At 40.4% G+C, this 25,209-nt stretch overlaps 1 long non-coding RNA gene across 2 annotated transcripts in view; it reads left to right on the top strand.

Annotated features, from left to right (window-relative positions):
* Positions 1-24,978, top strand: part of LOC140358457 (uncharacterized) — a 66,313-nt gene extending 41,335 nt beyond the window's left edge. Inside the window, exons 3-5 of one of the 2 annotated variants that reach the window (XR_011926711.1) lie at positions 4,297-4,351; positions 22,439-22,490; positions 24,327-24,978. This is a non-coding gene — a long non-coding RNA (uncharacterized lncRNA). Of the gene's footprint in view, positions 1-4,296; positions 4,352-22,438; positions 22,491-23,649 lie in introns of both variants that reach the window. The other variant, XR_011926710.1, reaches the window with a different exon arrangement.
* Positions 24,979-25,209: the final 231 nt, after the last annotated feature.

Genomic DNA, 25,209 nt, shown 5'->3' with positions numbered 1-25,209 from the left:
GTGCTAACAAACATCTCAACAGTATTTGAGAAATGTTAAGTACTTTAAAGGATACTTAGTGTGCTTTTTTCAGATAGTTCTTATTGTATTGGACTGGGACATAAGTTACAATTTTACATTCTGTGCATTATACATCACAACATTGATCCAAAACTGTTTAGTACTTGAAGCTGGTCCACTGACATCCCGTCCAAAACAAAAATAGTCACATTTCACTGTAACAAGCAGCAGATTGTCACGTATGTCTTTTTATTTTTGAAAAGTGACTTTAATCCTATACTAGTCGCAACTATGTTCAGTGACGTGGGCGGGGTTAGGGGATAGGCGAAAACAGGACTTTTCTGAGTTTGAGAGCCTCAGTTGCAGGAATCAATCAAGAGACAACTTTGAGAAAAAAAAAAAGATGAGAAAACCACTTTTCATTAAAGCTTATTTTTCATAATATGTCCCCTTTACATTGTAATTAATTAGTTAAATACATAAGAAATTGACACAGCAACTGCTCAAAAGCCACTATAAACAGATGACTAGCTTTATGCCCGGTAATTATGTTGAAATACAATAGGTTCACACCCACAACACTCCGGATACATGCATTTGGCAGGTATTGCTCAAAGTCTAATACATTTAAAGCTGATTTCTATTCGGTAAAAGAATGTGCGGTATTCTGCTTCAAGGCCTTTCCTGACATGCTATTAGTCCACTGTAATCCCTCCGTAGTGTGTGTGTGTGTGTGTGTGTGTGTGTGTGAGTGTGAGTGTGTGTGTGTGTGTGTGTGTGTGTGTGAGAGTGTGTGAGTGTGTGAGTGTGTGAGTGTGTGAGTGTGTGTGTGTGTGTGTGTGTGAGTGTGAGTGTGAGTGTGAGAGTGTGTGAGTGTGTGAGTGTGTGAGTGTGTGAGTGTGTGAGTGTGTGAGTGTGTGAGTGTGTGAGTGTGTGTGAGTGTGAGTGTGAGTGTGAGTGTGAGTGTGAGAGTGTGTGAGTGTGTGAGTGTGTGTGTGTGTGAGTGTGTGAGTGTGTGAGTGTGTGTGAGTGTGAGTGTGAGTGTGAGAGTGTGAGAGTGTGTGAGTGTGTGAGTGTGTGTGTGTGTGAGTGTGAGTGTGTGTGTGAGTGAGTGTGTGAGTGTGTGTGTGTGTGTGTGTGAGTGTGTGAGTGTGTGAGTGTGTGAGTGTGTGAGTGTGTGAGTGTGTGAGTGTGTGAGTGTGTGAGTGTGTGAGTGTGAGTGTGAGTGTGAGTGTGAGTGTGAGTGTGAGTGTGAGTGTGAGTGTGAGTGTGAGTGTGAGTGTGTGTGTGTGTCCTGTCGATGTTTACACAAGTTGCACAGAGTGAACACAGATGAGGAGGTGTCAGTCAGAGGCAGCGGCAGCAGCAGGGGAGGTACAGGTGGAGGTGGTACAGGGGAGTCATGGACGCTCCACCTGCACCGTCTGAGGCACCACGCTCCAGGCTCCATCAGAGTGTGTTCTATGACTAGTGTTTACGCTCGTGTTTTAGTTACCATCTTCACACTCGCATAGTTTGGAGATTAGACATGTTTCGCTTCATTGGCCGGTAATGCTCGTCACTCGCAGCACAACAGGGGAATAACAGAGAACATTTCTAGTATGAACTTAGACTATATATTGAGATGTGACAGTAATATTTGTCCTTTTCTCCTTAGTTTACAAGACAAATAAACATGAACTTGTGGAAGTAAAACAATGAATGACACAAACTGAACCAACAATAAAGGACTTACATTACAATTAACATTTGTAAATTTGTCTTGCTGCTGTGTATTTTTCTGTTCTGTTTTATGTATCTAAAAACAGAAATACTGTATTTTTCGGACTATAAGACGCTTTTTTCATAGTTTTGGCCAGGGTGCAACTTATACTTATATTTTTTCTTATATACTTATACATATACTCCGGAGCGACTTATATGTGATATTATTTGTCATTTTCACACTTTTCACATTTCACATTTTCACACCGCATTTCATACTCCAGTGCAACTTATATATGTTTTTTTTCTTCTCTATTATGCATTTTTTGGCTGGTGCGACTTATAGTCCAGTGCGACTTTTAGTCCGGAAAATACGAGTGGATATCTGATTGTGGTTGAAACAAGTAGATTGGGAGAGAAAACTGAAGACTAATTTTGAAAGGAGCCAGGAAAATAATTTTTAATACTGTGAAAGACACGTACAATTGGTTACGGTAGTTTATCCTAATGGAAATAATTAAGTGTGAAGTTATGAAGTTATGAAGTTATGAAGTCATGAAGTTATGAAGTCATGAAGTTATGACGTCATGAAGTTATGAAGTCATGAAGTTATGACGTCATGAAGTTATGAAGTTATGAAGTTATGAAGTCATTAAGTTATGAAGTTGGGTGCTGTAATCATAAAACAATTAAATAAAATTGGAACAAACTTAAATGGCTTTTCCCGTTTTATAATTTTTAATTTAAGACTTACCGTATTTTCCGGACTATAAGTCGCACCCTTTTTCATAGTTTTGGTCGGGGTGCGACTTATACTTATATTTAGTTATAGTTATATACTTATACTCCGGAGCGACTTATATGTGATATTATTTGTTATTTTCACACTTGCATTTCATACTCCAGTGCAACTTATATATGTTTTTTTCTTCTCTATAATGCATTTTTTGGCTGGTGCGACTTATAGTCCGGAAAATACGTTAAACCTTAAATCAAACAGGCCCCAAATGTCAAAATGTTGTTGTGAGTTGAGACAGAAAAGTGAATTACTATGTTGTTCAGTTTTCAATTGCTGTCGTTTCCTCACGTACCCTAAGTACCGGTCTATTTTAGTTGTACAGTACTTCACGTCATAACTGAAGTCATGAGTTAGGAGGAGAAAGTTCTGGTGCCAGTAGCTGAACTCACTTTTTTTAAACTTTGTAAACATGCTATTTTTAGAAAGTAACGCAACCCAGCCAAAAGTGAGTCCCTTACTCCCCGAATGACACACCTTTCGAGAAGTGACTCCGTACATCTGCTATTTTTATCAACACAGCTTTGATTTTCCGTTTTTTTTCTCGTGTGTTTTTGTTCCCGATTCGGGCACACTGCAATGTTCCTGTCCTGGTTTTCATTTAAAACGATTTCACTGCTTGGATTTCTACCAAGAGGATCCTGATTCTCGCTAAAGGGAAGGATACGCTTGGATAGTGTTTGTGAAAATACTGCGCTGACGTTAGTAGCGGTGCGGGGCCAGTGACCGGTCTGGGCTCCCAACACACCCACCTCGCAGCGCTGCCCAGTTATAGGAGTCATTTGTAACTTCAAACTCTTCATAATTCCAATTGGACGAGGGCCCTTTGGTTTGCCATTTTGCGGACAAGCTGTGACGATGCATTGAGTTAGGTGCTGACAGAGGTCTAGTATAAATACGGTATTGACACTCTTCTGTATGATGTGACATTGCGGCGCTCCACCCGTCATTACCGAGCTCCCGTACGTTCAAGTGTCTTTAAGTGGTCTGTGGTCGTAGCCCTTTTCCATCTCATATTGCGTGTTCTAAGGCAAAATGAACTCATCCAGAACAATGCTGGGAAAACCATGGTAATAGTTTAAATGGCAGGATCAATATTATGACCGTTGAAAGCACTTGAATTTGGATATAAAGTCTATTTATTTATTTATTTATTTTATTCTAATGATAGATAATTGTGCGGTTGTGCTCGTTTGGTCCTGCTTTGAGAACAGTTTAATTCGGATGTTTGACCCCGTTTGGCCCTGTTCTAGTCTGTGTTTCATCCTGATCTAGTCCAGGTTTAGTTTCGATTTAGTCCTAATTTTGATGTGGTGGATGTGTGGCCCCACCCTTAGAGCATATTCAAAATGATATAGTGTTTTCTGGCTGTTCAGCTAATCAAAATGTGATTAAAATGGAAACTAAGTTATTTCTTAATGTCAATAATCAGCTTGGTTCTTTTTAATCGAGAGCCATTTCTCTCTCCGTTAAAAGTTTGGAGTAGATTTCACACTATGGAGGCGAGTCTGTTTTGTTCAGGAAGTACACATTTAAAAAAAAAGTTTTGTTTTGTTCAAGGACCAAATTAAATCTAGTCAACAAATGTTATCACTCAATAAGGAACAAATGTGTGATCATCTTTTTCAAAACAGCCCAAGTGTTAAACATTTGCAGTGGTTACCATCCATCAAAAGAATGAACGAACTGACACAAACTGACAAAGATGATCATAACAGTAACAGCATTTGTCATAATGTTTAGGTCAATTTCATGAAATAGTGTGAATTTATTTTTGTTTTCTTATTTTTTTCCAGAGTGAAGGCAAATTTCCCGGAAAGAGGTGTCGGCCTGTGACGGACTTGTACCGAGGTGAGGGTTTAAAACGATTGACTTTGTTTGCTGTGTTGCCCTGTTTGAGTTGAACCATGTGTCCCCTGTTATTTTTGTTTAGCCTTCATAAGATGATGTAATTCGTTTTCCTCACAACTTTTTGATTAGGAATAGGAAAGGGTCATGTTCGGTTGGACCCAAGAGACAACAACTCCCTCAGAGGGGTTTCAGTTGTAGTTGCAATGTTTTGTGCTGTGTACCCAGTTTGTGTACACTCAAATAAACACTGTACTCTTGCCTCAGCATACTTTACAAATGGTTACACATTTAGTTAACACAAGTTTAGGTGAAGCTGTTGCCATTATGATATTAATTTGCAAAGATTTATTGAAGCAGATCAAATAAACCAGTGTAATAGAGTATATTCCGCTGAATGAGGAATTTGAGAACTCTAATTGTAGCTTCATCTTAAGTAGCAAATTTTGTTATTGTTAATATTTTTATGTGGAAAGTCGACTAATATAAGTTTGTTTAATTTCTGTTAAATGCCATGCTTACTTTATGAGTGAATGGTTGAAATGAACAAAAACACAGAAAAATAAATAAATACAAAAATCACTTAATATTTAGATGAGCTCACTATCTTGAGGAGTGTTTTGCTCTTGGTTATTGAATATTCTTGTATATAGTATATGTTGATATTGTAAATCGTTCAACACTGTGAGACATCTCAATCCCATCAGTCATCACTGCTTCCATTCAATGAAGGTGCCTGCACTTGGGGTTTGGCTCGTGCAATTATTTACTATCTGTTATGTACACTCTTGTATAACAAGTTTATTAGTTTATTAGTTACTAATATTTATAGTGTGTTCATGGTAACCAAATGACATAATGCTATATCCTAGATGTCATAAATCAACTATTTGCAGCTGGCTGACATTCAAAAGAATAAAGAGACAGAAACTTAGGCTGTGTCTGATTGCCCTCTGAAGCCCTTAAACCCTCTTTCGCTCCAGCCCTGCTCTCTTCAGGAAACTCTGTAGTGCACTCTTCACAGAGCGATTCTGACATGCATGTCACTGCTGTCTGGGGTCAACGTGACTCTTGGGTCAGCTAAAAAGTCAGTTAAACTAAAGTCTGATACGCAGGAATTTATAGACTAAGGTTAATTATACACATACTAGTCACGATGGATCTTTTGTTAAATATCAAAACGGTCTGGATTTGTCAGTGTTTGAGATGAGAATCTATCAATCATTTAACAGCTCAAGTTAACATAAGCAGCCTTAAACCATAACAGTTTATTTAAAATGGTTCATTCATAATCACAGATCCACAGTGCTTTGTTAAAAGTGCTCTTTGCCTGTTTTCATTCAGTCAAAGACCTGTCACTGAGCGCTGTTGTTTTTCCGACTCTCGCGGTGCATTCTGGTCTATACTGACCGGTCTAGTGAATGAATGACTTTGGCAAATATCTAATTGCAATTTTCTGACAAACGTTCAGATATGCGATGTGTGTTTTAATAATTGGATTCTGTTAGTGCAGGAACATTAACATTTGAGATTCGACTAAAATTTTAACTGATGATTGCATTTCAGACCACGTGATCTAAACTTGATCTAAACTAGAGTTAGCAACTTTTAGACTGAATAATACAGCATATACAGCATATGTTGGTGTTTGCCAAGGACTTAAATAACTGCAGTCTTAGCGTTTCGGTAATTGAATCCCTTTTAAATTGCTACTAAAAATGCTGTGACCCTAGAGCGCCCTACGAAGGGAACAGTGTGGACATTCGGACGCAGCCATAGCTTACTCCTGATGTCCCTCTGTCTTGTCTTATACCCATGCCTCCGGGACTGTCCCCTCCAGCACCGTGCCCCTGCCTCTGCCCCTCTGAGCCCCTTTGACTCGGCACTGCTCCATGTTTGCCCAATCATTCAGGAGCCGGATGCAGAGATGAATAGTTAACTAGTGCGGGTCAGACGGAGACCCCCAGCCTCCAGGCCTCCGCTGGCTCCATCTGACCTGCTGTTGACTCATCACCATGGTAACGGGTAGGAATTTGTTTTTTTTTACTCATGTGTTGGCTGCCATCCTGCTACTGACTGCCCCTAACCTCCCTTCACCAGTCAGAACAGAGATTAGCATCACATGGTCAGCAGCAAGTTGGTGTTTTTAGTCAAATAGAAAAATCTCTATTGAAGATTATTAAATGCAGACTTTTTAAAACCCAGTGAAGTCAATATGTCATAGATCTTTCCTTACTGGAGTGTCCTGTGGTTGGAGTTTTAGAATAATTATTCTTTGTGCGTGTACGGAAACTTGCACCCAATTATATATTTTTGTAGGTTTTGAGTTGTTTTTTAGCGCACAACTGGTCTTGAAACCTGCAGTTCAATATATATCGACTCATTTAAGTTTTGTGTGCCTCCATAGGTACTGTATATTAGCTTAGGGCAGGTGAGTGTTTGCTTACCTACCTCTCTTTATGAGCCCACTGTTTGCCCAAGGAATGCACTGTATCTGATTTGTCATTGACTCGTGTTCTTCCAACTGGAGCCTTGAGCTTCACAGAGCAAGTGAGAAATGTCTTTACTCTTTGTGCATTTGTTCTTGAACAAAAGTTGAGGAAGGAATTAATTGGTAAAGCAAGCATTGTGAAGTGTATCTTGGTTAGATGCCAATAAATGTAAGTGTGCCAAACACTGATGGAAAATTGAGGCGGGACACTGTTTCATTGCACCAAAGGTCAAAATCCCCCAAACTGTGTCTTTAATTAGGCAAGCTCTGAGAGGGATTGTGAATTATTAAGAGCACAATTGTCTTTTTGGCCTGGATGTTTTGTGGTAATGTGAATTCATTATACGAATTCTCAGTGGTATTAATGAGAAAAACATATAATTCTAGTGCATGTAATCGAGTGGTTTAAAGGCCACAACATTCAATTAGTGTGAAAATGTCTTCTCAGTTTCATATACAGGACTGTGCGGAAACCATCGACAGAAAGTAGGTCCATATTTTTACCTTTTATCTTGCTTGGACTCACGGAGATACAAAGAGCAGGTATTGTTGTAATTTGTGAGGCACATATTTTTTTAGGGCTAAAGAATCTTGGATCCGAGTTGATTTTTAAAGAGATCTTTGTGTTTTTCAGTAGCAGTTTGGCCTGTTCCTCCTTCTGATTACAATATAGTAATACGATAATTGGGTGCAATGGGGTCCTCATGTCCATGAGAAAGACACATGTAATATGTGTATGGTTGGATCGAAAGTCACTAATTCATAAAAATTATATTGAAACTCTATACTAATTAGAACAAGTATTGACACAAGTAATCATAAATAAACAGGAAAACATTTGACTAACCATTAACAGTTTTTAAAGGATCTTGAAATGTAGCACAAATTAAGCATTATTATTTTGTGTCGTTCATAATGCCATTAATTGCGATTCATGAATTATCGTAAAATTCTCATGTTTCTTCTCGTTACATTAAATTTAATATTGTGCCATCTCTAGTGGGGAGTGAATGAGTAATGCAATATAAAATATTAATTTTGTCCAAAAAACACTCCAAAGCAAAAAAACCAGGATATTTTGATTATCAATGTTACCCTTTATAAAGTATACAATCTATACTACAGTATTCAAGAACTACACGTGGAGAGTGTACCATTAAACCTCCTGGCTTTGCATGTGTGTGTGTGTCACTTCATATTTGTGCGCCTGTCGGTGGCCCAGTGTGGGTGGTCCTCACGGCTGGTTTGAGGTAATCCCCCTGTCCCATAAATCAGTGTCCAGTCCTGGGCAGTAGCTGATCCTGTGTGACCGCTGGAGCATGGACCGAGCACTGCCCCTCTGTCCCGCCACACGTCTGCTCTCCACACCACCTTTAAAATAACTCGACACACATGACTGACGTTGGGAGGCAGCGTCCAAATGCAAGTGCTCACAGCCCACCGCTCATGGCATAAATGAACTGGAATTATAGAACCATAGAGTACTTATTTACACATGTATTACATTATTGACACATATTTACATCAGGTTAGTTTGTTTGATGATATGCTGTGAGATCCAATACCTGGTTCTGCCAATTTGCTTAATGTCCCTCCTCACTCATGACCCAATAAGGTCTATGAGCTATAAAAACAAATTAACTTCAAAATAAAAAGTGAGATGCGTTATGATTTATTTTTTTCCTTTTCTGAAAGTAGTGTGATGCACCTACGTTAGGGATAAAATATTTATTACATTACATTGATCTAAGGTAATTGTTTTTTTTTTGTTTTTTTTTGTTTTTATTAACCTTTATTTATCCAGCTAAGAACCCGTTGAGATTGAGAGCTCTTTTTCAAGGGTGACTAAGGGCACACACATTTTAAAACATGACACATTTAAAAGACATTTAAGAAATATTATTAGTATGTGACCAGTTTTATGAAATCAATGGAGAATAAATGATCAGGTAGCGTTAACGTGACACAAACAGCCGTTAAAAAAAACATTTAAAATGGTCATATACTTAATGTAATGACACCCGAATAATTACAATGATCAATTATGCAAGTAATCTTAAGGTTTATAATTCAGGTATATCATGTATATCCCACCATAGCAACATATACAACATTTTCATATTCTTCTTCTATTTCCACTCAAATGTGTAGTTCAAAAGTCAAGCTTTGTCATGTGTAGACCCGGGAGCACTACAATGACTCAACAATTTATTCCGGCCTTTGTTTTTTAGTATTTATAATCACGCAGAAAATCATTTTAAAAGCACAATTTATTTGTACTGAATAAAAAGTGACTTGTGATAGCCCCCAGGAGAGGCCACTCACATCGAGTGTACAGCTAGATTAAAGCCCCATCTGCGTCTTTGTTGGCCCTTCTTGCTGAGACGAACAATGTTAGGATGAAGGCCAGTCTCATGGGCTCTCCACTCCGCTTTTATCTTAGCTTTGTCCGGCCTTAGCTCCCTGCAAGTGCACAGTGCCGGGGACCTGTAGCATTAATAAAGATAATGCTGTTTGGAATAATACCACTCCATTCTGGCCAATAGTCACAACAGAATACAAAAGAAGGCGAGATGAAAGCCATAAGCCACCTCTGTGACTCTTTTAGAGGAACATATATCAATATACTTGCACACAAATACAACTAGGTGGAGTTTGACCCTCAGGTGACAAAATGCAGAAACGCAATTTGTTCTTTTGTCTGCCAAGATCACAGGGGGGCTACTGACTTTTCTCTTTGCAATTTTCCCCTACACTCTTTTCATTGTCCTTGTTCTCTTCCGTCACCAGTTGCAATTTAGTTTGTAGAGCAGGTGGTCTATTCGAGTGTTGCTGTTCTTGTGGCTACCTCCTCTGGCGCAGGGGCTTGGATGCAGTCATGTAGGATTTGTAAGGAGAAAAGGGCCAGTGGGGGTGTCTACTAAGTAACCCGAACGGACTCCAAACCACACAGAGAGTATGTGAATAGTTATTTTGTTGCGATAAAGCTTGCCCCCCCTTATGGCGTTTCTGTAAGGAGCGACGCGCACCGGGACGGGGTTAAAACCGTGAGTCACAGATGCCCAGCGTGTTAGTAAGAAGACCGTGGTGGGCCAGACAGACCAAGGAGCAAAAAGCCATTTTCCACTGTGAATTTGCCCAGCGGAACCGGACAAAATAGCACAGCACACAGAGTACAATGCCACTTAATCAAGCGTTCCATCTGAGGTCGAGCAAAACTCCACTTCCTGAACTTGCACAAATGGAATTACAACCTTCATTGACTGGTTCACCTTTGATCGGAGTTTCATAGGGCATGGAATAAAATGCTGCTGCTCCTCCGGGGACAACAGACTTTATGATCCAGTACGTTATCTACGTTGCATACCTGGTCTCCACGGTGACAGCCATCAATAAGTGTGTTAGCTAGGCCGTAAACAGCACCTCAGAGTCAATTGACATGGATACAGTCGCCCTAACAGAAGGTTGGAACACCTGCAAACCATTGATTTTAATGTCACCCACTACTCAACAAGTAAGAGCAAACACAGACTTTATATTTTACTAAATACAGATATGAAGACATGGAAAAGAATAAAAGTCCAACAGCCCAAATCTGTTTAAATATCTAAAAATGCCAATGCACCTCCTGCATTTTAACATCAACAGAACAGTCACTTTACATTTCTGGGGTAAAGCCCGTGCCAGCAACGTCTGTTAAGACTCAACTGTGACTCGACGTGAATTGCGTTGTTTTTAAATACACATAATTCTTCTTAAAAGAGGGGAAAAGATGCATTTCCTATTGAATTAGACACTGTTTTGCTCACGCCAGGCTACAGTATGACATGTCACCAAAGATTAGCTTGAACATATTTGGGCGGAAGATTATGATGTTATTGAGTTTTTGTTTTCTCATTAGAGCAAACAAGGAACATGCAAGAAAACTTAAAAACCGGGAAAATGCATTGGCGGTTTATAAAATAAAACAGGAGGAAATCAATTTTAGATTTTTTTTCTTCTTTTATATGATTAACAGTACAACAATGGAAATCTCTGGAGGGGCAGTTCCATGTGTGTGTCCTGAAGTGTTTGTGATTTTGCTTTATTAAGTGGCCACTTCTCCGTGCACTGGTAAACAACCGGGATTGGATCCAGACGCTGCTGGTTCCTGTTGGAGCCCAGGGCCTCCCCACCAAACTGGATGGGAATGTTTGTCGTTTGTTTATGATTACTATTATTTGCCTGTTTCTAATCCCCTTACTGGGTCAGCATTACAGTTTATGTTCCAATAAGATCCACCCTGTGACATTTGCATAGGAGATGAACATTGTTTGCATTTGTTGTATGTATTTGCATATATGCTGTCAATGTGTGGTTAGTTAAACGTGCTGATGCGGAGTCAAAGATAAGTTTCTATGTGCAGTAACTGCCATTGGGAAAACTTTTCACCAGGACATTAAAAACAGTTTGTTTTAGACAAAGCATCACAAGGCGAGACAATTTTACATGTTTACTTTATTTTGTTTTTTACAGGTTCTTTTATCTTTCCATTTTTATTTTTCAAGTGATTGTTGTACATTTCAGAATTCATTTTAATTGAATTTGTTGACAATTCTATATGCATGTTTTTTTTGGTAAAAATGGGCTGTACAATTAAAGTTGGATGGGATGTAACCTGAAATTACAGGGGCGAGAACTTTTGTAGAATTTTGGACATCCTGTTCTGTCAGGCGGTGTTTGTCCTGGATCAGTCACCTGTTACCTGGAGCAACATCATATACTGAGTGTCCTCCATCCGACCTTTTTGAAGAGTTCATCCTAAACGCGACATAAATCAATTTCAAAACATGCCCGGCACCGTGTCATTCAGGTTCAGCCACACTGTGTTTTTGTGGGTGTCAACGTTCTCTTCTACATTATAAGAATGCATTCTAGCTCCCACTGACAGATGCGTCATTATCCGTTATTTATGTGTGTTCCGGGGACAGAAGGTTATAACCCGCTGTGTGTAATCATTTTGAAATCATGTCTTAGCGTTGACTATCTAACTAATCGTGCATGAAAAAACAAGATCAAGTTCTTTTCTGTACCATTGCCAGCCAACAGGGGTCAGTATATGATTCAAACTCATATTATGTCAACAAATGTCCCCAGTAGGTCACAACTAAACCAAGGTGTCCAATCTTTAGTTGTTGATTCAGTTTGTGTCACTTATTCTTGAAGTATAATCCAAGGAACCCATTTATTGCAGTTGAAGTTTTGAGACCCAGATAGTGCATATGTTACACGTTTTTTATTGCTGTAAGAACACCCAAAAGGAAACATATAACTTTATTTAAGCGTAGTGTTTGGCTAACATCTTACATGATGCAACGTGAGCTAAGTGAAGGCACATTTGTTTACTGTGGGTTCATTATCTGTATCGGCATTCATTTTTTCCCCCTGCAAGCCACAATGTTCATTAATGGGCCTTGGGGTTTTGGGAAGGAACAGTCAAAATTGTTTTATTTACTTGGTTATTCTTTCCTTATGGATTACTCTTGTGGTTGACTATTGTTAGTTCTAAAATAAGCCTTTCAAACGTGCACCACATGGTAACATTAACATTAGTAGTCATCACTAATGGCCTGTAGCCCTCGCTCACGTGCATTCTTCTGCTCTAGTCTGGTCTGAGCCGGTGCACATGGAAGCCATCCAGCCGCACGCCTCCATCACAGCTTCATGGGGTGTTGGTTAATTGGCGGTTTTTGGTTAAGTGTTAGCTATGCTCCACTATGCATATCTTCCCCGGCGTCCCCTATACTATTTGGCTTTTGAATGTGTCCGTTAATTGGCAGTGCGGTCACAGTCTCGTGCTCTAACTGTCCCCTGTGGAACCTACATGTGGCCCATTTTGACCCTGAGGCCTCCAGGGGGAAACTTGGTTGTTTGGCAGTTCTTAACAACAGCTGCGAGCAACTCAGCCAAATCGGCATTCTCCCATTTGCTATGTATCTTTTTTTTTTTTTTTTTTAATCCATCTTAAGGTCCAGAAATGTGAAGTCTCCTTGATTTTCAACACCATTTCATTATGTCTACTTTTCCTATATGTACACTGGAGTCTTGACAGACTTTGATTCAATTCTGTCATCACGCTACTATTCCGGCGTCTTTCATTTAAAAAAGATTCAATTTAGTCTCCACAGAGTTGTGTATATATCAACTTGACCTGTGGATATGACTTAGAAAGGGTGGCCAAATACTTCAAGCTTGCACTGAACTAAAATAATAGAACTCTAGTAAGATCGATACTCAACAATATTTTTACTTTATCTTAAAACGTTTTTTTTTTTCACAGGAATGTTGTTGTTTTTCCCCCTCAGGAATGTTTCATAAAAAATAAAACTTATCAACTTCCATGGAGATGGAAGATGACTCCAGCAAACTAAGTATTGTTTGGCAATAATTGTATGAATAAAAGATGGATCGCTTTTGGTAAGTGGTCGACCAAAAGACGGAGCTCCCCAAACTGTCGATTTTTATACTTTTTAAGGATACGTTTTATATTAAGTACAGCCTATTAAGTTTTTATCTGGATTAACTACTTTTAACCCCTGGATGTCTGGGACTTTGACCGGCTACATCAAGCGAGGATGCCGTGGCTCACCTCCGCATCCGGCTGTGAGAGTTGTGCAGGCCTGAGCCAGTGGGCGGCCGAGCTGAGGCAAAGACCATCTGCGCTGTGTGGAGTCCAGGACGACCATGAGCTGGCGGTGGTCCTGGGTGGGACCCTCGCTGCTGCCACCAGTGCCCAGCTTGCGGACACAGCGAGCTACACCACCAACGCTTCCAAGACCCGGCGGCCTTCCTCATCGGCTCCCGGAGGGAACTCAGAGACACGCCGCTGGTTCCAGCAGGGAGCCAGGCCCAAGGCTCCAAGCCCATCAAGAGCTCATGGACTTTGGACGGGTCACGCATTGGTGAAAGGGCACCCTGAGCATTCGTAGACCTAATTTGTGGCTCAGTCCCTTGGCTCAGCTTTGAGGACTCGCCAGGGCAGCGACATTTTACACCGGCCCTAAACCTCCAGGGCAGATGAGTAGGAACAGAGGCCCCGTCGCACCCTCCCTCACTTGAACTGTTAAACTGTTTAATGTGATCAACTTCATCCAAATATGTATGATCCTCGTCAGGGCTTCAACATTAAGCCTACTAAAAGCCCATATCAAATACTCAATCCGATAATGTTCTAAACACTGAATCAAATATATCCACATTTAAAACAAGGTCTTTGACTTATTCACATGAATGTGCAAAGTCTTCAATCAAAAATAGACTTTATGTTTAGTGTGGGCAAAACAAGCAAATCTGGATATAATTTATATTCTCTAAAACATGGTTAACCTCCAGGATCTCAGACACTGACATTTCATTTGGCAATTATAATATATTCCGTTGTGATAGACCCAGTAAAGGAGGTGGAGTAGCAATATTTATCAAATCTGGTCTTACTGCAACTGTAAATTCCAAAGTCTCCAAGTCAAAATGTTTTGAATGCATAGCTCTAGAGGTGGGTTTGGGTCAAAAGAATCCTGGGAAAATTACATTTATTAATTAATTAATTAATTTAATTGTACCTGTACTGCACCTTTCTTTACCGTTCTTTCCATTTTCGATAAGTCTGAGTTACTTGTTTTAGGTGACATGAATATTGATTGGTTGTCCACAACATCTTAAATTCTAAAAAAACGATTGTAATGAATTAAACCTCAAACAACTTATTACTGCTGCCACCCGACATGACCCTAAAGACCCACTTAAAGCAACATTACTGGACATTGTATTAAGCAACAAGCCTCAGAATGATCAATGTAGTGGTGTCTTTGACCACTGTCCTATTGGGTGTGTGCGGAACACAAATGTATTCAATCCATATCAATTATAACTGTAAAAAGGATTATAAGCCTATAAGCATTTTAATGAACAAACATTTCCGTCTGATCTGTTCTAGTTACTTTTCTTTTGGCCCAAAGTCTTTATTAGACAGGAAAGATAAGCCTGAAAGAGGGAGAGAAGGGAGAACATGCCTTAGAGCCTGGCACACGTGTGCTGTGCCTTAACCACTCCACCACCGGGCAGCACTGCACTGGACTCTCACAAGTGTCAGGGCACAAGTGATTCAATATTTAAGAGGATTTTCACTCCATCCAACAAAATTGTGTTATTTTAAAATTATTAAGGAATTCAATTGAAATTAAAAGTTGCTTATCTTCTAAACAAAATCACAATATTTCAATATCCGGCCAACATAGAGAAGTTTAAACCCTACTGTAGAAAGTTTTCCAGTGACAAGTGGGTAACAAACATTCTGCACCTTTAAAAGAACTTTAAAAAGTAAAATAAATCTTCTACTCCCAGTGCTACTACAACTGATACAACATCAAATATGTTTTCTACAGCTGCACTTGGTCTGTTGCATTTAGTTCCTCTGTTATTATCAGTATTAACACTTAATTTTATACTTACTATGTATTTGAGTTGAGTTGAGAAAGTTTTTTTCTTTCCTTTTGGTCCTTGTCCAGGCTGCATCAGCACTAGACCTGGAGCAGTGATCCCTATGGGGTGCAGTGGTGTGGGTCCGGCTCCTCTGCACTTTAATCTCTCTCCTTTCAACCACAATAGGAAACATGTGCTTACTGCATGTAGACTCAGGCCCACCATCCGAGCGCCTGTTTACTTTCACTCCAAAAGGAACACTTCACAGCTCAGATGACAGCTGCTGCTTACCACCACAGATGTGAAGAACACAATACATTTACTACTTTACCTTTAAATGTAGTCAAATCTGAGATGGGGCCAATTTACTTTTCAGTTTTATGAGATGTGCAGTAGTTTCAGTACATTGTCATTGCAGCATTTACTCTAAACTAAACATTTATCTATATGAATATTATCCTTATCAGATTAAATTCAAATAAGTCTTCTTACAGACAAACTGCATTTTCAAGTAGAGTCTCCCATAGAATTATGCTATATTTACCAAAATTGCCTGCTAACATTGTTCCAGATGCAGAGCCTGAATTAAGTTATACCATTGTGTTTCGAGCCATTTTGATGCATGTAACCTGTTTTTACTTGAGTCAGTTGTTTCCACACAGTACGAGATGCAGCAGTGTGAAACAGGAGCGGCCTAGTGCCAACCCGGAGCACAGGAAATGCACTCCAGATGGAGATAATACATCGTGCTGTGTTTTACCTTTACTGCAAGTCTGTTTTGAGGGCCGTGAGCTGGAGAATGGACCATATCTAAGCATTTACAGTAACTTTATGGTGAAATGAATCACACAAGCTGGAAAATAAGAATGTTTGGCAGGAATTAGTGAATGGATGAATTAGTTTAATGGGAATAATTGAATTCTGTAGTTGTAAATTTACATAGCATGAAATAATATGGAAAAAAGGAAGTACTGTTGTTGGACCTTTGAGGTTCAACCTTGTTTCAACCTTCCCTCTTGTTTAAATTAAACTTAAAGGTAATATGACCTTAATGTAACACAGTGTCGTGGGTTCGAGTCCCAATTCTGACAGTTTGCTGCATGTCCTCCTTTCTCTCTCATCCCCCATTTCACTCTGTCCTTTCCGATCTAATAAAAGCCTACGGGCAACAACAAAAAAGGAAATAGAACTGGACCAAAGGTTATTTAATAACTACTTACTGGTCGTCCTTTCAAAGCAAACATTCTTGGAGGAAAACCACAACTATACATTTTAACCTAAACTACATTTTAAACAACATTTACAAACAAAGAGGTGAATTTTTGATTGATTTTTTTAATGTAACAAATGTATTATAAATTAAAACTTATTGTCATGAAACCAACAGAGGGTCTTTGTGTGCGAGAAAATATTATGTTACCTTTGTGTATTTTGTTTAGTTTTAACACTACAGCAGTGTTCTCGCTGAGGGGTTTGGCATGGTGGGCCTCCAGGCTGCGGCGGGCCCCGCCATGCTGCGGCGGGCCCCTCCATGCTGCGGCGGGCCCCTCCATGCTGCGGCGGGCCCCGCCATGCTGCGGCGGGTCCCCGCCATGCTCAAAAGATGCCACCAGGTATTAAGATAAGCGTGCGCAGGCGGCGCACCCGAAAAGCACCACGGCGCTCGCACGGTACCCAAAAGATATGGAAAGCCAATAAGATCACACTCCGCCACTAGGAGCGGCGTATGGCGTAAATTAAGAGAACGCCGAGCGCCATCTGGTGTAAATTATGGCGTTCGTTTACGACGCAAGGCGTAACGTCAGACGGCGAACGGCGTTAAGAGCGGCACTTTATTTTGTAAAAGCGTCGGAAAATACGCCGCAATAAGCCGCTCCTAAGTGGCAGAGTGTGATCATATTGGCTTTTCATATCGAGCCCCGTATTTTTTGCGAGCGCCATCCTCCAACCTCAGCCCAGCGAGAACACTGCTACAGGCTCGTTCAACTGCTCCTGCTCATGCTCGTGTTCCTGCTCATACTTATGCTCATGTTCCTGTTCCTGCTCGTGCTCCTGCTCCTGCTCCTGCCCATGCTCCTGCTCCTGCTCCTGCTCGTGCCCATGCTCCTGCTCCTGCCCATGCTCCTGCTCCTGCTCCTGCTCCTGCTCCTGCTCCTGCTCGTGCCCATGCTCCTGCTCCTGCTCCTGCTCCTGCTCCTGCCCATGCTCCTGCTCCTGCTCCTGCTCCTGCTTGTGCTGGTGTCTGGTGTATCACAGTGAACCTGATCTGGTCCAGGTGTGATGCTTGATCTGAGGGATGACTGAGCTCTTCCTGAACAAATGGGACAGGATACAGTGTGTGTCCTTCTCTGCCTGGCGTTATCTGCTGTCCCGGACCATCTCAACCTTCTCACATGTTAAAGCCCTGTCATCTCACTGTCAATGCTTCCTGCCACCACCCTCTTTCCATCTGACCTTCACAAGGACAATCTGCTGTGACTCAAAGGGTTTATTGGCCTGTCACAATAATTATTAACATATATCAACTTCTTGTTCAATACATGAGAGTTGAATGTTTTTTCTGATTAATATTTAACATATGTACATTCCATGTACCATTTATGTATTGGGGGATGTTTTTCTCATTCATTTATGTATTGCACCTGAGCTGTAGATGCTGATTAAAAGAGATTAATAATGCAAAATTGACTTTTAGAAGCTTTTAACCATACTATGGTTGTTTTCCCTTCTTATGTTACCACTGGAAGTTGTATTTAGAGTGATTCATGCAGGTTTGAGTAATCTTTATTCTCCTTTGGCAAGACGTATCTGCTCTTACACCCACTGCCTACATCGTTTTGCAATTTTATTTTCTTAAATGGTGACGATTAAAAAATCTGCTGTTGCTCCAAAAAATAAAGTAATGATCCACATGTGTCATAGATTATATAAGAGACCTTTATGCTTTGTCTGGATTGTTCCACAGTATGGCTTTTAAGCAGGTGACGCCACCAGTTAGTTAAAGAGCAGGTCAGATCTGTGGAGAGGCAACACCATTCACAAAAACACCTGTATTTGAATAAATGTTACACGATACGCTGTGGAACATTCTAGATAAAGCAATAGCCTCTATGGAGACGGGCAGGTAGCGGACCCTCCTCCAGTTACATAGTATACCTTAAATTTTTTCATTGTGCCATTCAGTTATTCCTCCAAATTCTTCATTCAAACGGGGTTTCCTGGCATTATCCTGCTTCAAGGTTGTATCTGTGGCATAAAGTGGCCTGCAATATGATCAATTATTGCAATATTTTCTGCACAAATATATATAATTTCAAAATGTGTTGACATGATTTAGGTTTGCGTGTGATCAGCCTTATGAGGTTCCGATCTGATTTGTTGAACATGAAAGAAAACAAATATTGGAACGACTGCAAAGATAATTTGATTTAGTTGTTAGCTGCAGTATGCCAGGAGTGCTTTGAATTAGACTTGTGTTGTGGCAAGCTGAGGTCCCTGTTCATCCTTAAAAACACTCTATCATGTGTCATTTCCATATGTTTAATAGCTCTTGGTAACTTGAATAGGATTTGAATCATTTGCGAATCAGATATCATTTCTGTTCCCGCTAATCACACCATAAATTGTTTCCACTTGTACTATTTCCTCCACTGCACTGCTGAACCACAACTGCATTTACTCTGTTTAAAGTTTGAAATGATTGGCATCGATTTTGTTCGCTTTTCTGTCCTGTTTAGCAATAGGGATTGTGGGGCAAAGTGGGATTAAAACTTTGTGTGTGTTTGAGTTTGTATGTGTGGTCTTTCAGGCCCGGGCTCGCAGATGTAATCAGATTTGCAGAAATGAGCAGGTCGTCTCACATGACTGGTTTAAGGAGCGCTGGCGTAAGCTTGTGCCAGTGTCCTTCTGCGTATGGGCGCTCGCATGCCTCTCTGACTTTAATCCCAGCGTGCATTGCAGGAGCACAAACATTTTGATCAGGTTTTCTCAGGAGAACTAATTACCTGTCCCTTTTTTAGGCAAAATATTTTCGATATTAAGATGATGCCCAAAAAGTTATACTGAAGCTTTGCAAAATTTGTGACAGAAGAAAAAAAGATGATGTCACAGTGTTATCTTTTGGAAGGACTTCATGTGATATATTAAAGGTTGAATGGACGATTTTTTTGGCCAAAATTTGAGTCGTATTTCCTCGTGGCGTGGACTGCCAATTAGTCCTGCCATGTATCAATCATAAAACGCACCTATCGCTCACCTGCAGCCTCGTGTGGCTCGTCCCCACGTTTCCGCGTGCCTAAGCGCATGGATCTATCATAATATAGTTCCCTCAGTGTACGGGGCAAAATGAAGACGGAGATAGACTGTTCGAGCTGACTCAGAAGAGACTGAAATCTACGGGAGACGAGAGATGCGATGCGATCCGTTGCGCTAATAAACAAACGCACGTGTGTGTTGTATCAGTCCGCACGGGGGAGTGCGCATGCGCACTTCCGCCTGCGTTCTCAAATCGCAGAAAAATCGTCCATTGCGTCTTTAAGTGATGTATATAAATTACAGACCATTATCATTTTCAAGTACATGGCAAATTTCAGGTTTCCTTTTTATTTGTATCTGATAGAGACATAAATAACTTATAGACTCGCTGTAAACTGCATTCTTACTCGATCAATTATCTATGTTTTTTCAGGCCTGGTTGTGGTCCGTCATGTGATTTTAATAGAATAAGTGGGAAAAAGGAGAGAGCACATATTTGCGTGTCATGTTGTTACAAATCTGTACGTTGTTTTCAATCTTAGGATCATCAGTTGCGGTCATCTCAAGCAAAAGGTGGAGGGCTACAGTTGTTCACACAAGAGGAGTATTTGAAGCGAGCAGCGAGCAGTCAGGAAGCTCTGATCCCGATGGGTGTGTCAGCGGGGGCAGTTTTTCATAAGGCACTAATCTCGCCACACAAAGGGGCGTCCGATATTGCGGACCCGTACCCCAGAGCTAATCAAGGCCGGGCCGAGCCGCGACCAAGCGAGCCAACTCTCAAAACATGACCTCATCCGATGGCTTAGCGTCGCCACACGCAGCCACAGTCTGGATCAGGGGTCTGCAAACTGTGGGATGAGGACCACTCGCTTGAACATTTTAGTCTCTAGGTTTTCCACAATAAAATGTAAAAATGTTTGATAATCATTCACCAATATACAGTAGTAGCTGACATATCCTCTTAGATAGGGTTGAATTTGATAGTTAACATGTTCTAATGTGGTCACAATAAAATCATTTCCAACTAAATTGTGTTATTAAGGAAAAGGCTTAATGTGATGCCAATTTTGATTCATAAGCTGAAGAATAGAACAACATTTTCTACACAAAATCATAGTTGAGTAAAAGTGGTCCAAATGTATTGCACATATACTGCAATCACCCTAATTATTCACTTAAACAGATTTCACTTTATTACATGAAAAAGAAAAACTGGTACAGCCCCTTTAATAGGTAACTTGGTGCGAGTGCGTGTGTGTAGGAAAATGGGAAAGGGATTGTAGAACCAGAGTGCATTGTCACAGTCCAATGGCCGAGTGATTTAAGATGCAGCACATATGCCAGGCCCTGTGCAGCGGCCTCATCGTCATGAGCTCGATTCCCGACTCTGACAATTTGCTGAATGTCCTCCCAACTCTCACTTCCATTTCAAGCTACACTTTGCTGCATAATAAAGACTTTGGGGCCATAAGAACATTAGAGAGAAAAAAGGAGGACATTTGTAAAGAGTATAAACTTGTATTCCTCCTGGCCCTCACTGGTCTACAGCTACATGACGACCCACTTAGCTTAGCATGCGCCCATCATAGAGCAAAAAACACAGAAACACAAGACCAGTGCACGGCTCCCTGTGGCACACAATGCCAGGGAAAGGTATTTTAAAAAGGGAGAGGAAAGCAAGACTCATTTGACCATATCCTCCAAGAATCTCTGGGAAGCAATGTGCCTGGATTGAGTTTCTCCCCCTGCTGTCCTGTTATTGCTGCTTTACCCCTCGACTCTTGGAGCGTGCAACCGCCACAAAAACACTCTCACTTATTGCGAGTTCATTCGGAAAAAGTGCATGCATCACCACGGTAACAAGTGTAAATCTATGAACACGCCTAGTCTGTGATTGGTTGAAAAAGCTCTAGTCTGTATCAAGAAACACATACATCTACCTGAACTACTTGACCTCACGAAAGAGGTGCAGCTCTCCAAGTCGTTTGAAATGGTACAATGGAAAAGGCCGCATTATCCCAGTTTACCAGGTGCCCCAAAGCTCCACTGAAACCTTATACACACATGAAGCAGAGTGCATTGGCCTGTGTTGTTTCTCCAGCCCGAGTGTTTTAAATGTTCTGTGAGGATATTTGAAAACCTTTAATAATGTGCTCATTAAAAGACAGACCAAGTTGTGCACTATTCTCAACCTTTAAAGAGTCATAAGGGACGTTTATAGCTACACATTACAACAAGGCTTTTTCATTAGTAAATGTTTTTTATTTATAACTAATTCTCACGGTTGGTATTAAATTGCACTTGATTATTAATTTGTCTTAAAGGTGCATTGCGTATATTTTCTGGTGGGGGCCCGCCTCCTGCTAGTCTCTATGGCAATGTTATTGCTTTGCTTGAATAGTCCACAGTTGCATTAAATGTTTCTATCTTACTCATTTCAATTTTTGTTTTTGAATGTTTTGCTATTTTTCCATTACGGGTGTTACTCAAAAATACCTCGGAAATACATGAGGCGTCACCGTTCCCCAGATGTGTTACTTTGCCTGGTGCTGCTACTTGCTCGTTTCCATAGAGAAAAGTTGAATGCCATCCTGTGGAACATTCCAGGCAAAGTAATAAGTTATTCATGAAGACAAGCACATGGGATACCGCCACCAAAAATACGTAAATACGACCTTTAAGCAGAGGGACATATTAAATCAATGCTTCTTTTAAAATTCTCAACTGCTGCTCAATTAGATAATAATAATACGCTCCCTAAATTAGTTGCCTTCTAGAATGTATATGTAATGAAAGACTTTCTGTTTATCCAGGCTTTGGCTTGTGACAACTTCTGTGGTCTTCTTGAATATTAGTTATATAATCAGCCATTGTTCTGTTTTTTTCAGACGCTCTCTGGTGCACTTCAAATATACTGATGGAACCCGATCCACTTCATAGGTGAGAATGGCAATTTAATGTCTAACTTGATAATAGGCTTGTGTTGTGCAATGTGGCTATTTTAGGACATGATCAGGACATTTCTAATACTGGGAATTGTTATCAGATGCAGCACAATTTAGATCACACAAGTAGCACCACTGATTAACAAATGTGGCTGGCCATCACTCAAAAATGCTTTTAGTGGGTGTTTTATTGGTGTGAAATCAGTGTAATAATGGTTGAAGTGCACTCAATATTAACAGCAGTAGCAGCAGCCTTCTTGAATGGACGCACGCACTTAAAAGATTAAACGAGAAGGTACCAAACCATCGATAAAGTATGTGCAGTACGTCGTCAACCCGGGCCTTAAGTCAGGATGAAGTTATTAGGCTAAAACACAAGCCCAAATCTGGATTGCTGAGCGGTTGGTTAAGCTCTGTGAGGCGTGATCGGGGCGGCGGCACTGGCCCTTTGCCCATGTTCTTGCGATGTCTCTTAATAGTGAAACCCAAGTCGTGACAGCTTGGTAAAGAATGCAGTGGCATGGAGATATGGCTTCAAACGGATCATTTGAGTGGAACTGAATGAAGATCTGCTTTGATGGCCCACCACAGAGAGGGCCCTTCAAAGAGGCCTGTTGATGGCACTGTGCAGGGCGGCCAGGGCTCTCAATGAGCCCTACTGTATACGCGGCGCTCCTGGGCAGTCGTGGGTGTTCCAAATGGAGGTCAAACACGCTTGACCTTAACATGAGGATTCCTCTTCAGTAGAAGTTGAAGTTTTTCCCCTTACCTGCCGCTCCGGGTAAATAACTGTGTGTGGATGGCAGCGTGCCAGCAGACAGGTAGATGTGCTGATGATGGCACTGATAGAGGCCCAGGGCGAGCACAAGCCTGAACCTGAATCTGTGTACTCTAGCTGCTGACTGGCTTGGCTCCAGTGCAGGACTCATGGGAAATCAGTGTCAGAAGAAAGGCCTTTACAACTAAGACTAAGTAAACCAAGTGAAAGATGATTTAGATGTTATACAGTATGTGCTAAATGAAACAGGATGGATTAGGCTGTCCAGCTGAAGCACTTCCTGTTGAGGGAACGTGACTCGTGACAGGTGAAGCAGGCATGCAGAAAGCAGATGAGAAACACTGATGATCTCTTTATTCTCTTGGGTGAGGAACAGGGTACAGCCTTTGCCATGACGATGGGCGTGAAGAGTATAGTACACACTGTGAGGTCGTCAACAGGCCGCATACCTGCATTACCTCTGCCAGCGATGTCCTGGAAGAAACTGTAGATGTTTTACAACGATCAACACAGGGCTTTATCTAAGCCTGAAGTCATCCATCATACAGATTTGTCACATATTCATTTTGTCATCCGACGTCAGATCATGTGTTTATTACAAACTGATTGTGAATGAATGAATTGACTGAGTATACACTGGCTTGTTCTGGCTTGCATACATTTTTTAACTGCCTAATTCCTACATCTTAAAAAGAAATATGCTTTTTTGTTATGCCTTTTACTGTTTTTAGTGCAGTATATCAAGTGGAAATACATTTTACTGGTAGCATCCAGTGCATTGTAGCTTGTCTGCTCTTTTCTTTCCGTCGAAACTTTCAACAGCTGAAGTTTGCCACCAGTTGTTACTTGATCCTTCAGCTCTGGTCTGCTGCTTTGTTGTGCCAGCTCATGTTCGTGTCTTAATATTGTCTATGTTTTTTTTTAAGACCTCCTAACACAAAGGCCTATTAGATTAGACATTTTCATTTCAAAAAAGTTGTGACATTATATTAATAATATTTATTTTATGGCTCTAGATTCCAAAGTCAGTAATTACTTTGTGTTTTGTTTTAGGAGCGTTCGAAAGACCCAGAAGTGAGACAGACTGAGCCCCATCATCCCTGAGTGAATACTGCCCCAGCAGCTTGGACATAAAGACATTCACTTTTATGGACATTTTGTGAGTCAGTAGTGGACAAAGGAACGAACGATCTGTGCACATTCTCAAGAACTATACTAGATACAAGTATACAAGATACAAATGCAAATCGGCTTCTATTCCTGTGTTTATAAAAACTTTACAATAAAAACTTTCTATATTAACTGTAACATAAACATATTTTGTATATAATAAGTATTGTATGTGTAGAAGTCGACACAACAACAACAATAGTTTACTTTAAGCACTTTTTGTAGTATTACAAGTATTACAGTTCTGAAGTACAATTTTGTATTGTGGAAAAGTTGACTGCATTTTTAATTTATCATGTCATGAAATAGTTTGAATGCTTTTCATTTACCACAGAGATCATTATCACTTGTCACCAAGTTCTATTAACTCCAAATCCAGAAACAATAAATGTATTTTATTTTTAGAATTTGGCATTGCATCAGGCAACTATTGAATATCTGTCAGCAACTGATTAGTTGAGTGAGTAATGACTGTATGAATATTGTTGTGTGTGTGAAACCACATTGGCATAAATAAAGAGTGTGTTCAAGTCTCTGTATGCCTGTTTATTGTTAAAATATAGCTTCAACAAGATTTTTATCCGGGAACAAATCTGTACGTCTAGATTATCAACCTGTTTTCTTTGCGTTGACCACATGTACAGCTTCTAATTCTACCACAAAGGGTTGGATAAAATAATTGTGGTATTTAAATGTGGAAAATGCATTCTGTCTTCTTTTCAACACTTGTGCTGCCCTCACAAATAATTAATGAGACAGTTGATGA

Source organism: Eucyclogobius newberryi, unplaced genomic scaffold (assembly GCF_026437365.1).
Source record: "Eucyclogobius newberryi isolate DKJ021-1_F unplaced genomic scaffold, fEucNew1.0.hap1 SCAF_13, whole genome shotgun sequence".
In the NCBI taxonomy this organism is placed as follows: Eukaryota; Metazoa; Chordata; class Actinopteri; order Gobiiformes; family Gobiidae; genus Eucyclogobius; species Eucyclogobius newberryi.
Note: the sequence above shows the minus strand (reverse complement) of the source record. Positions and strands in the feature narration are given on the sequence as shown.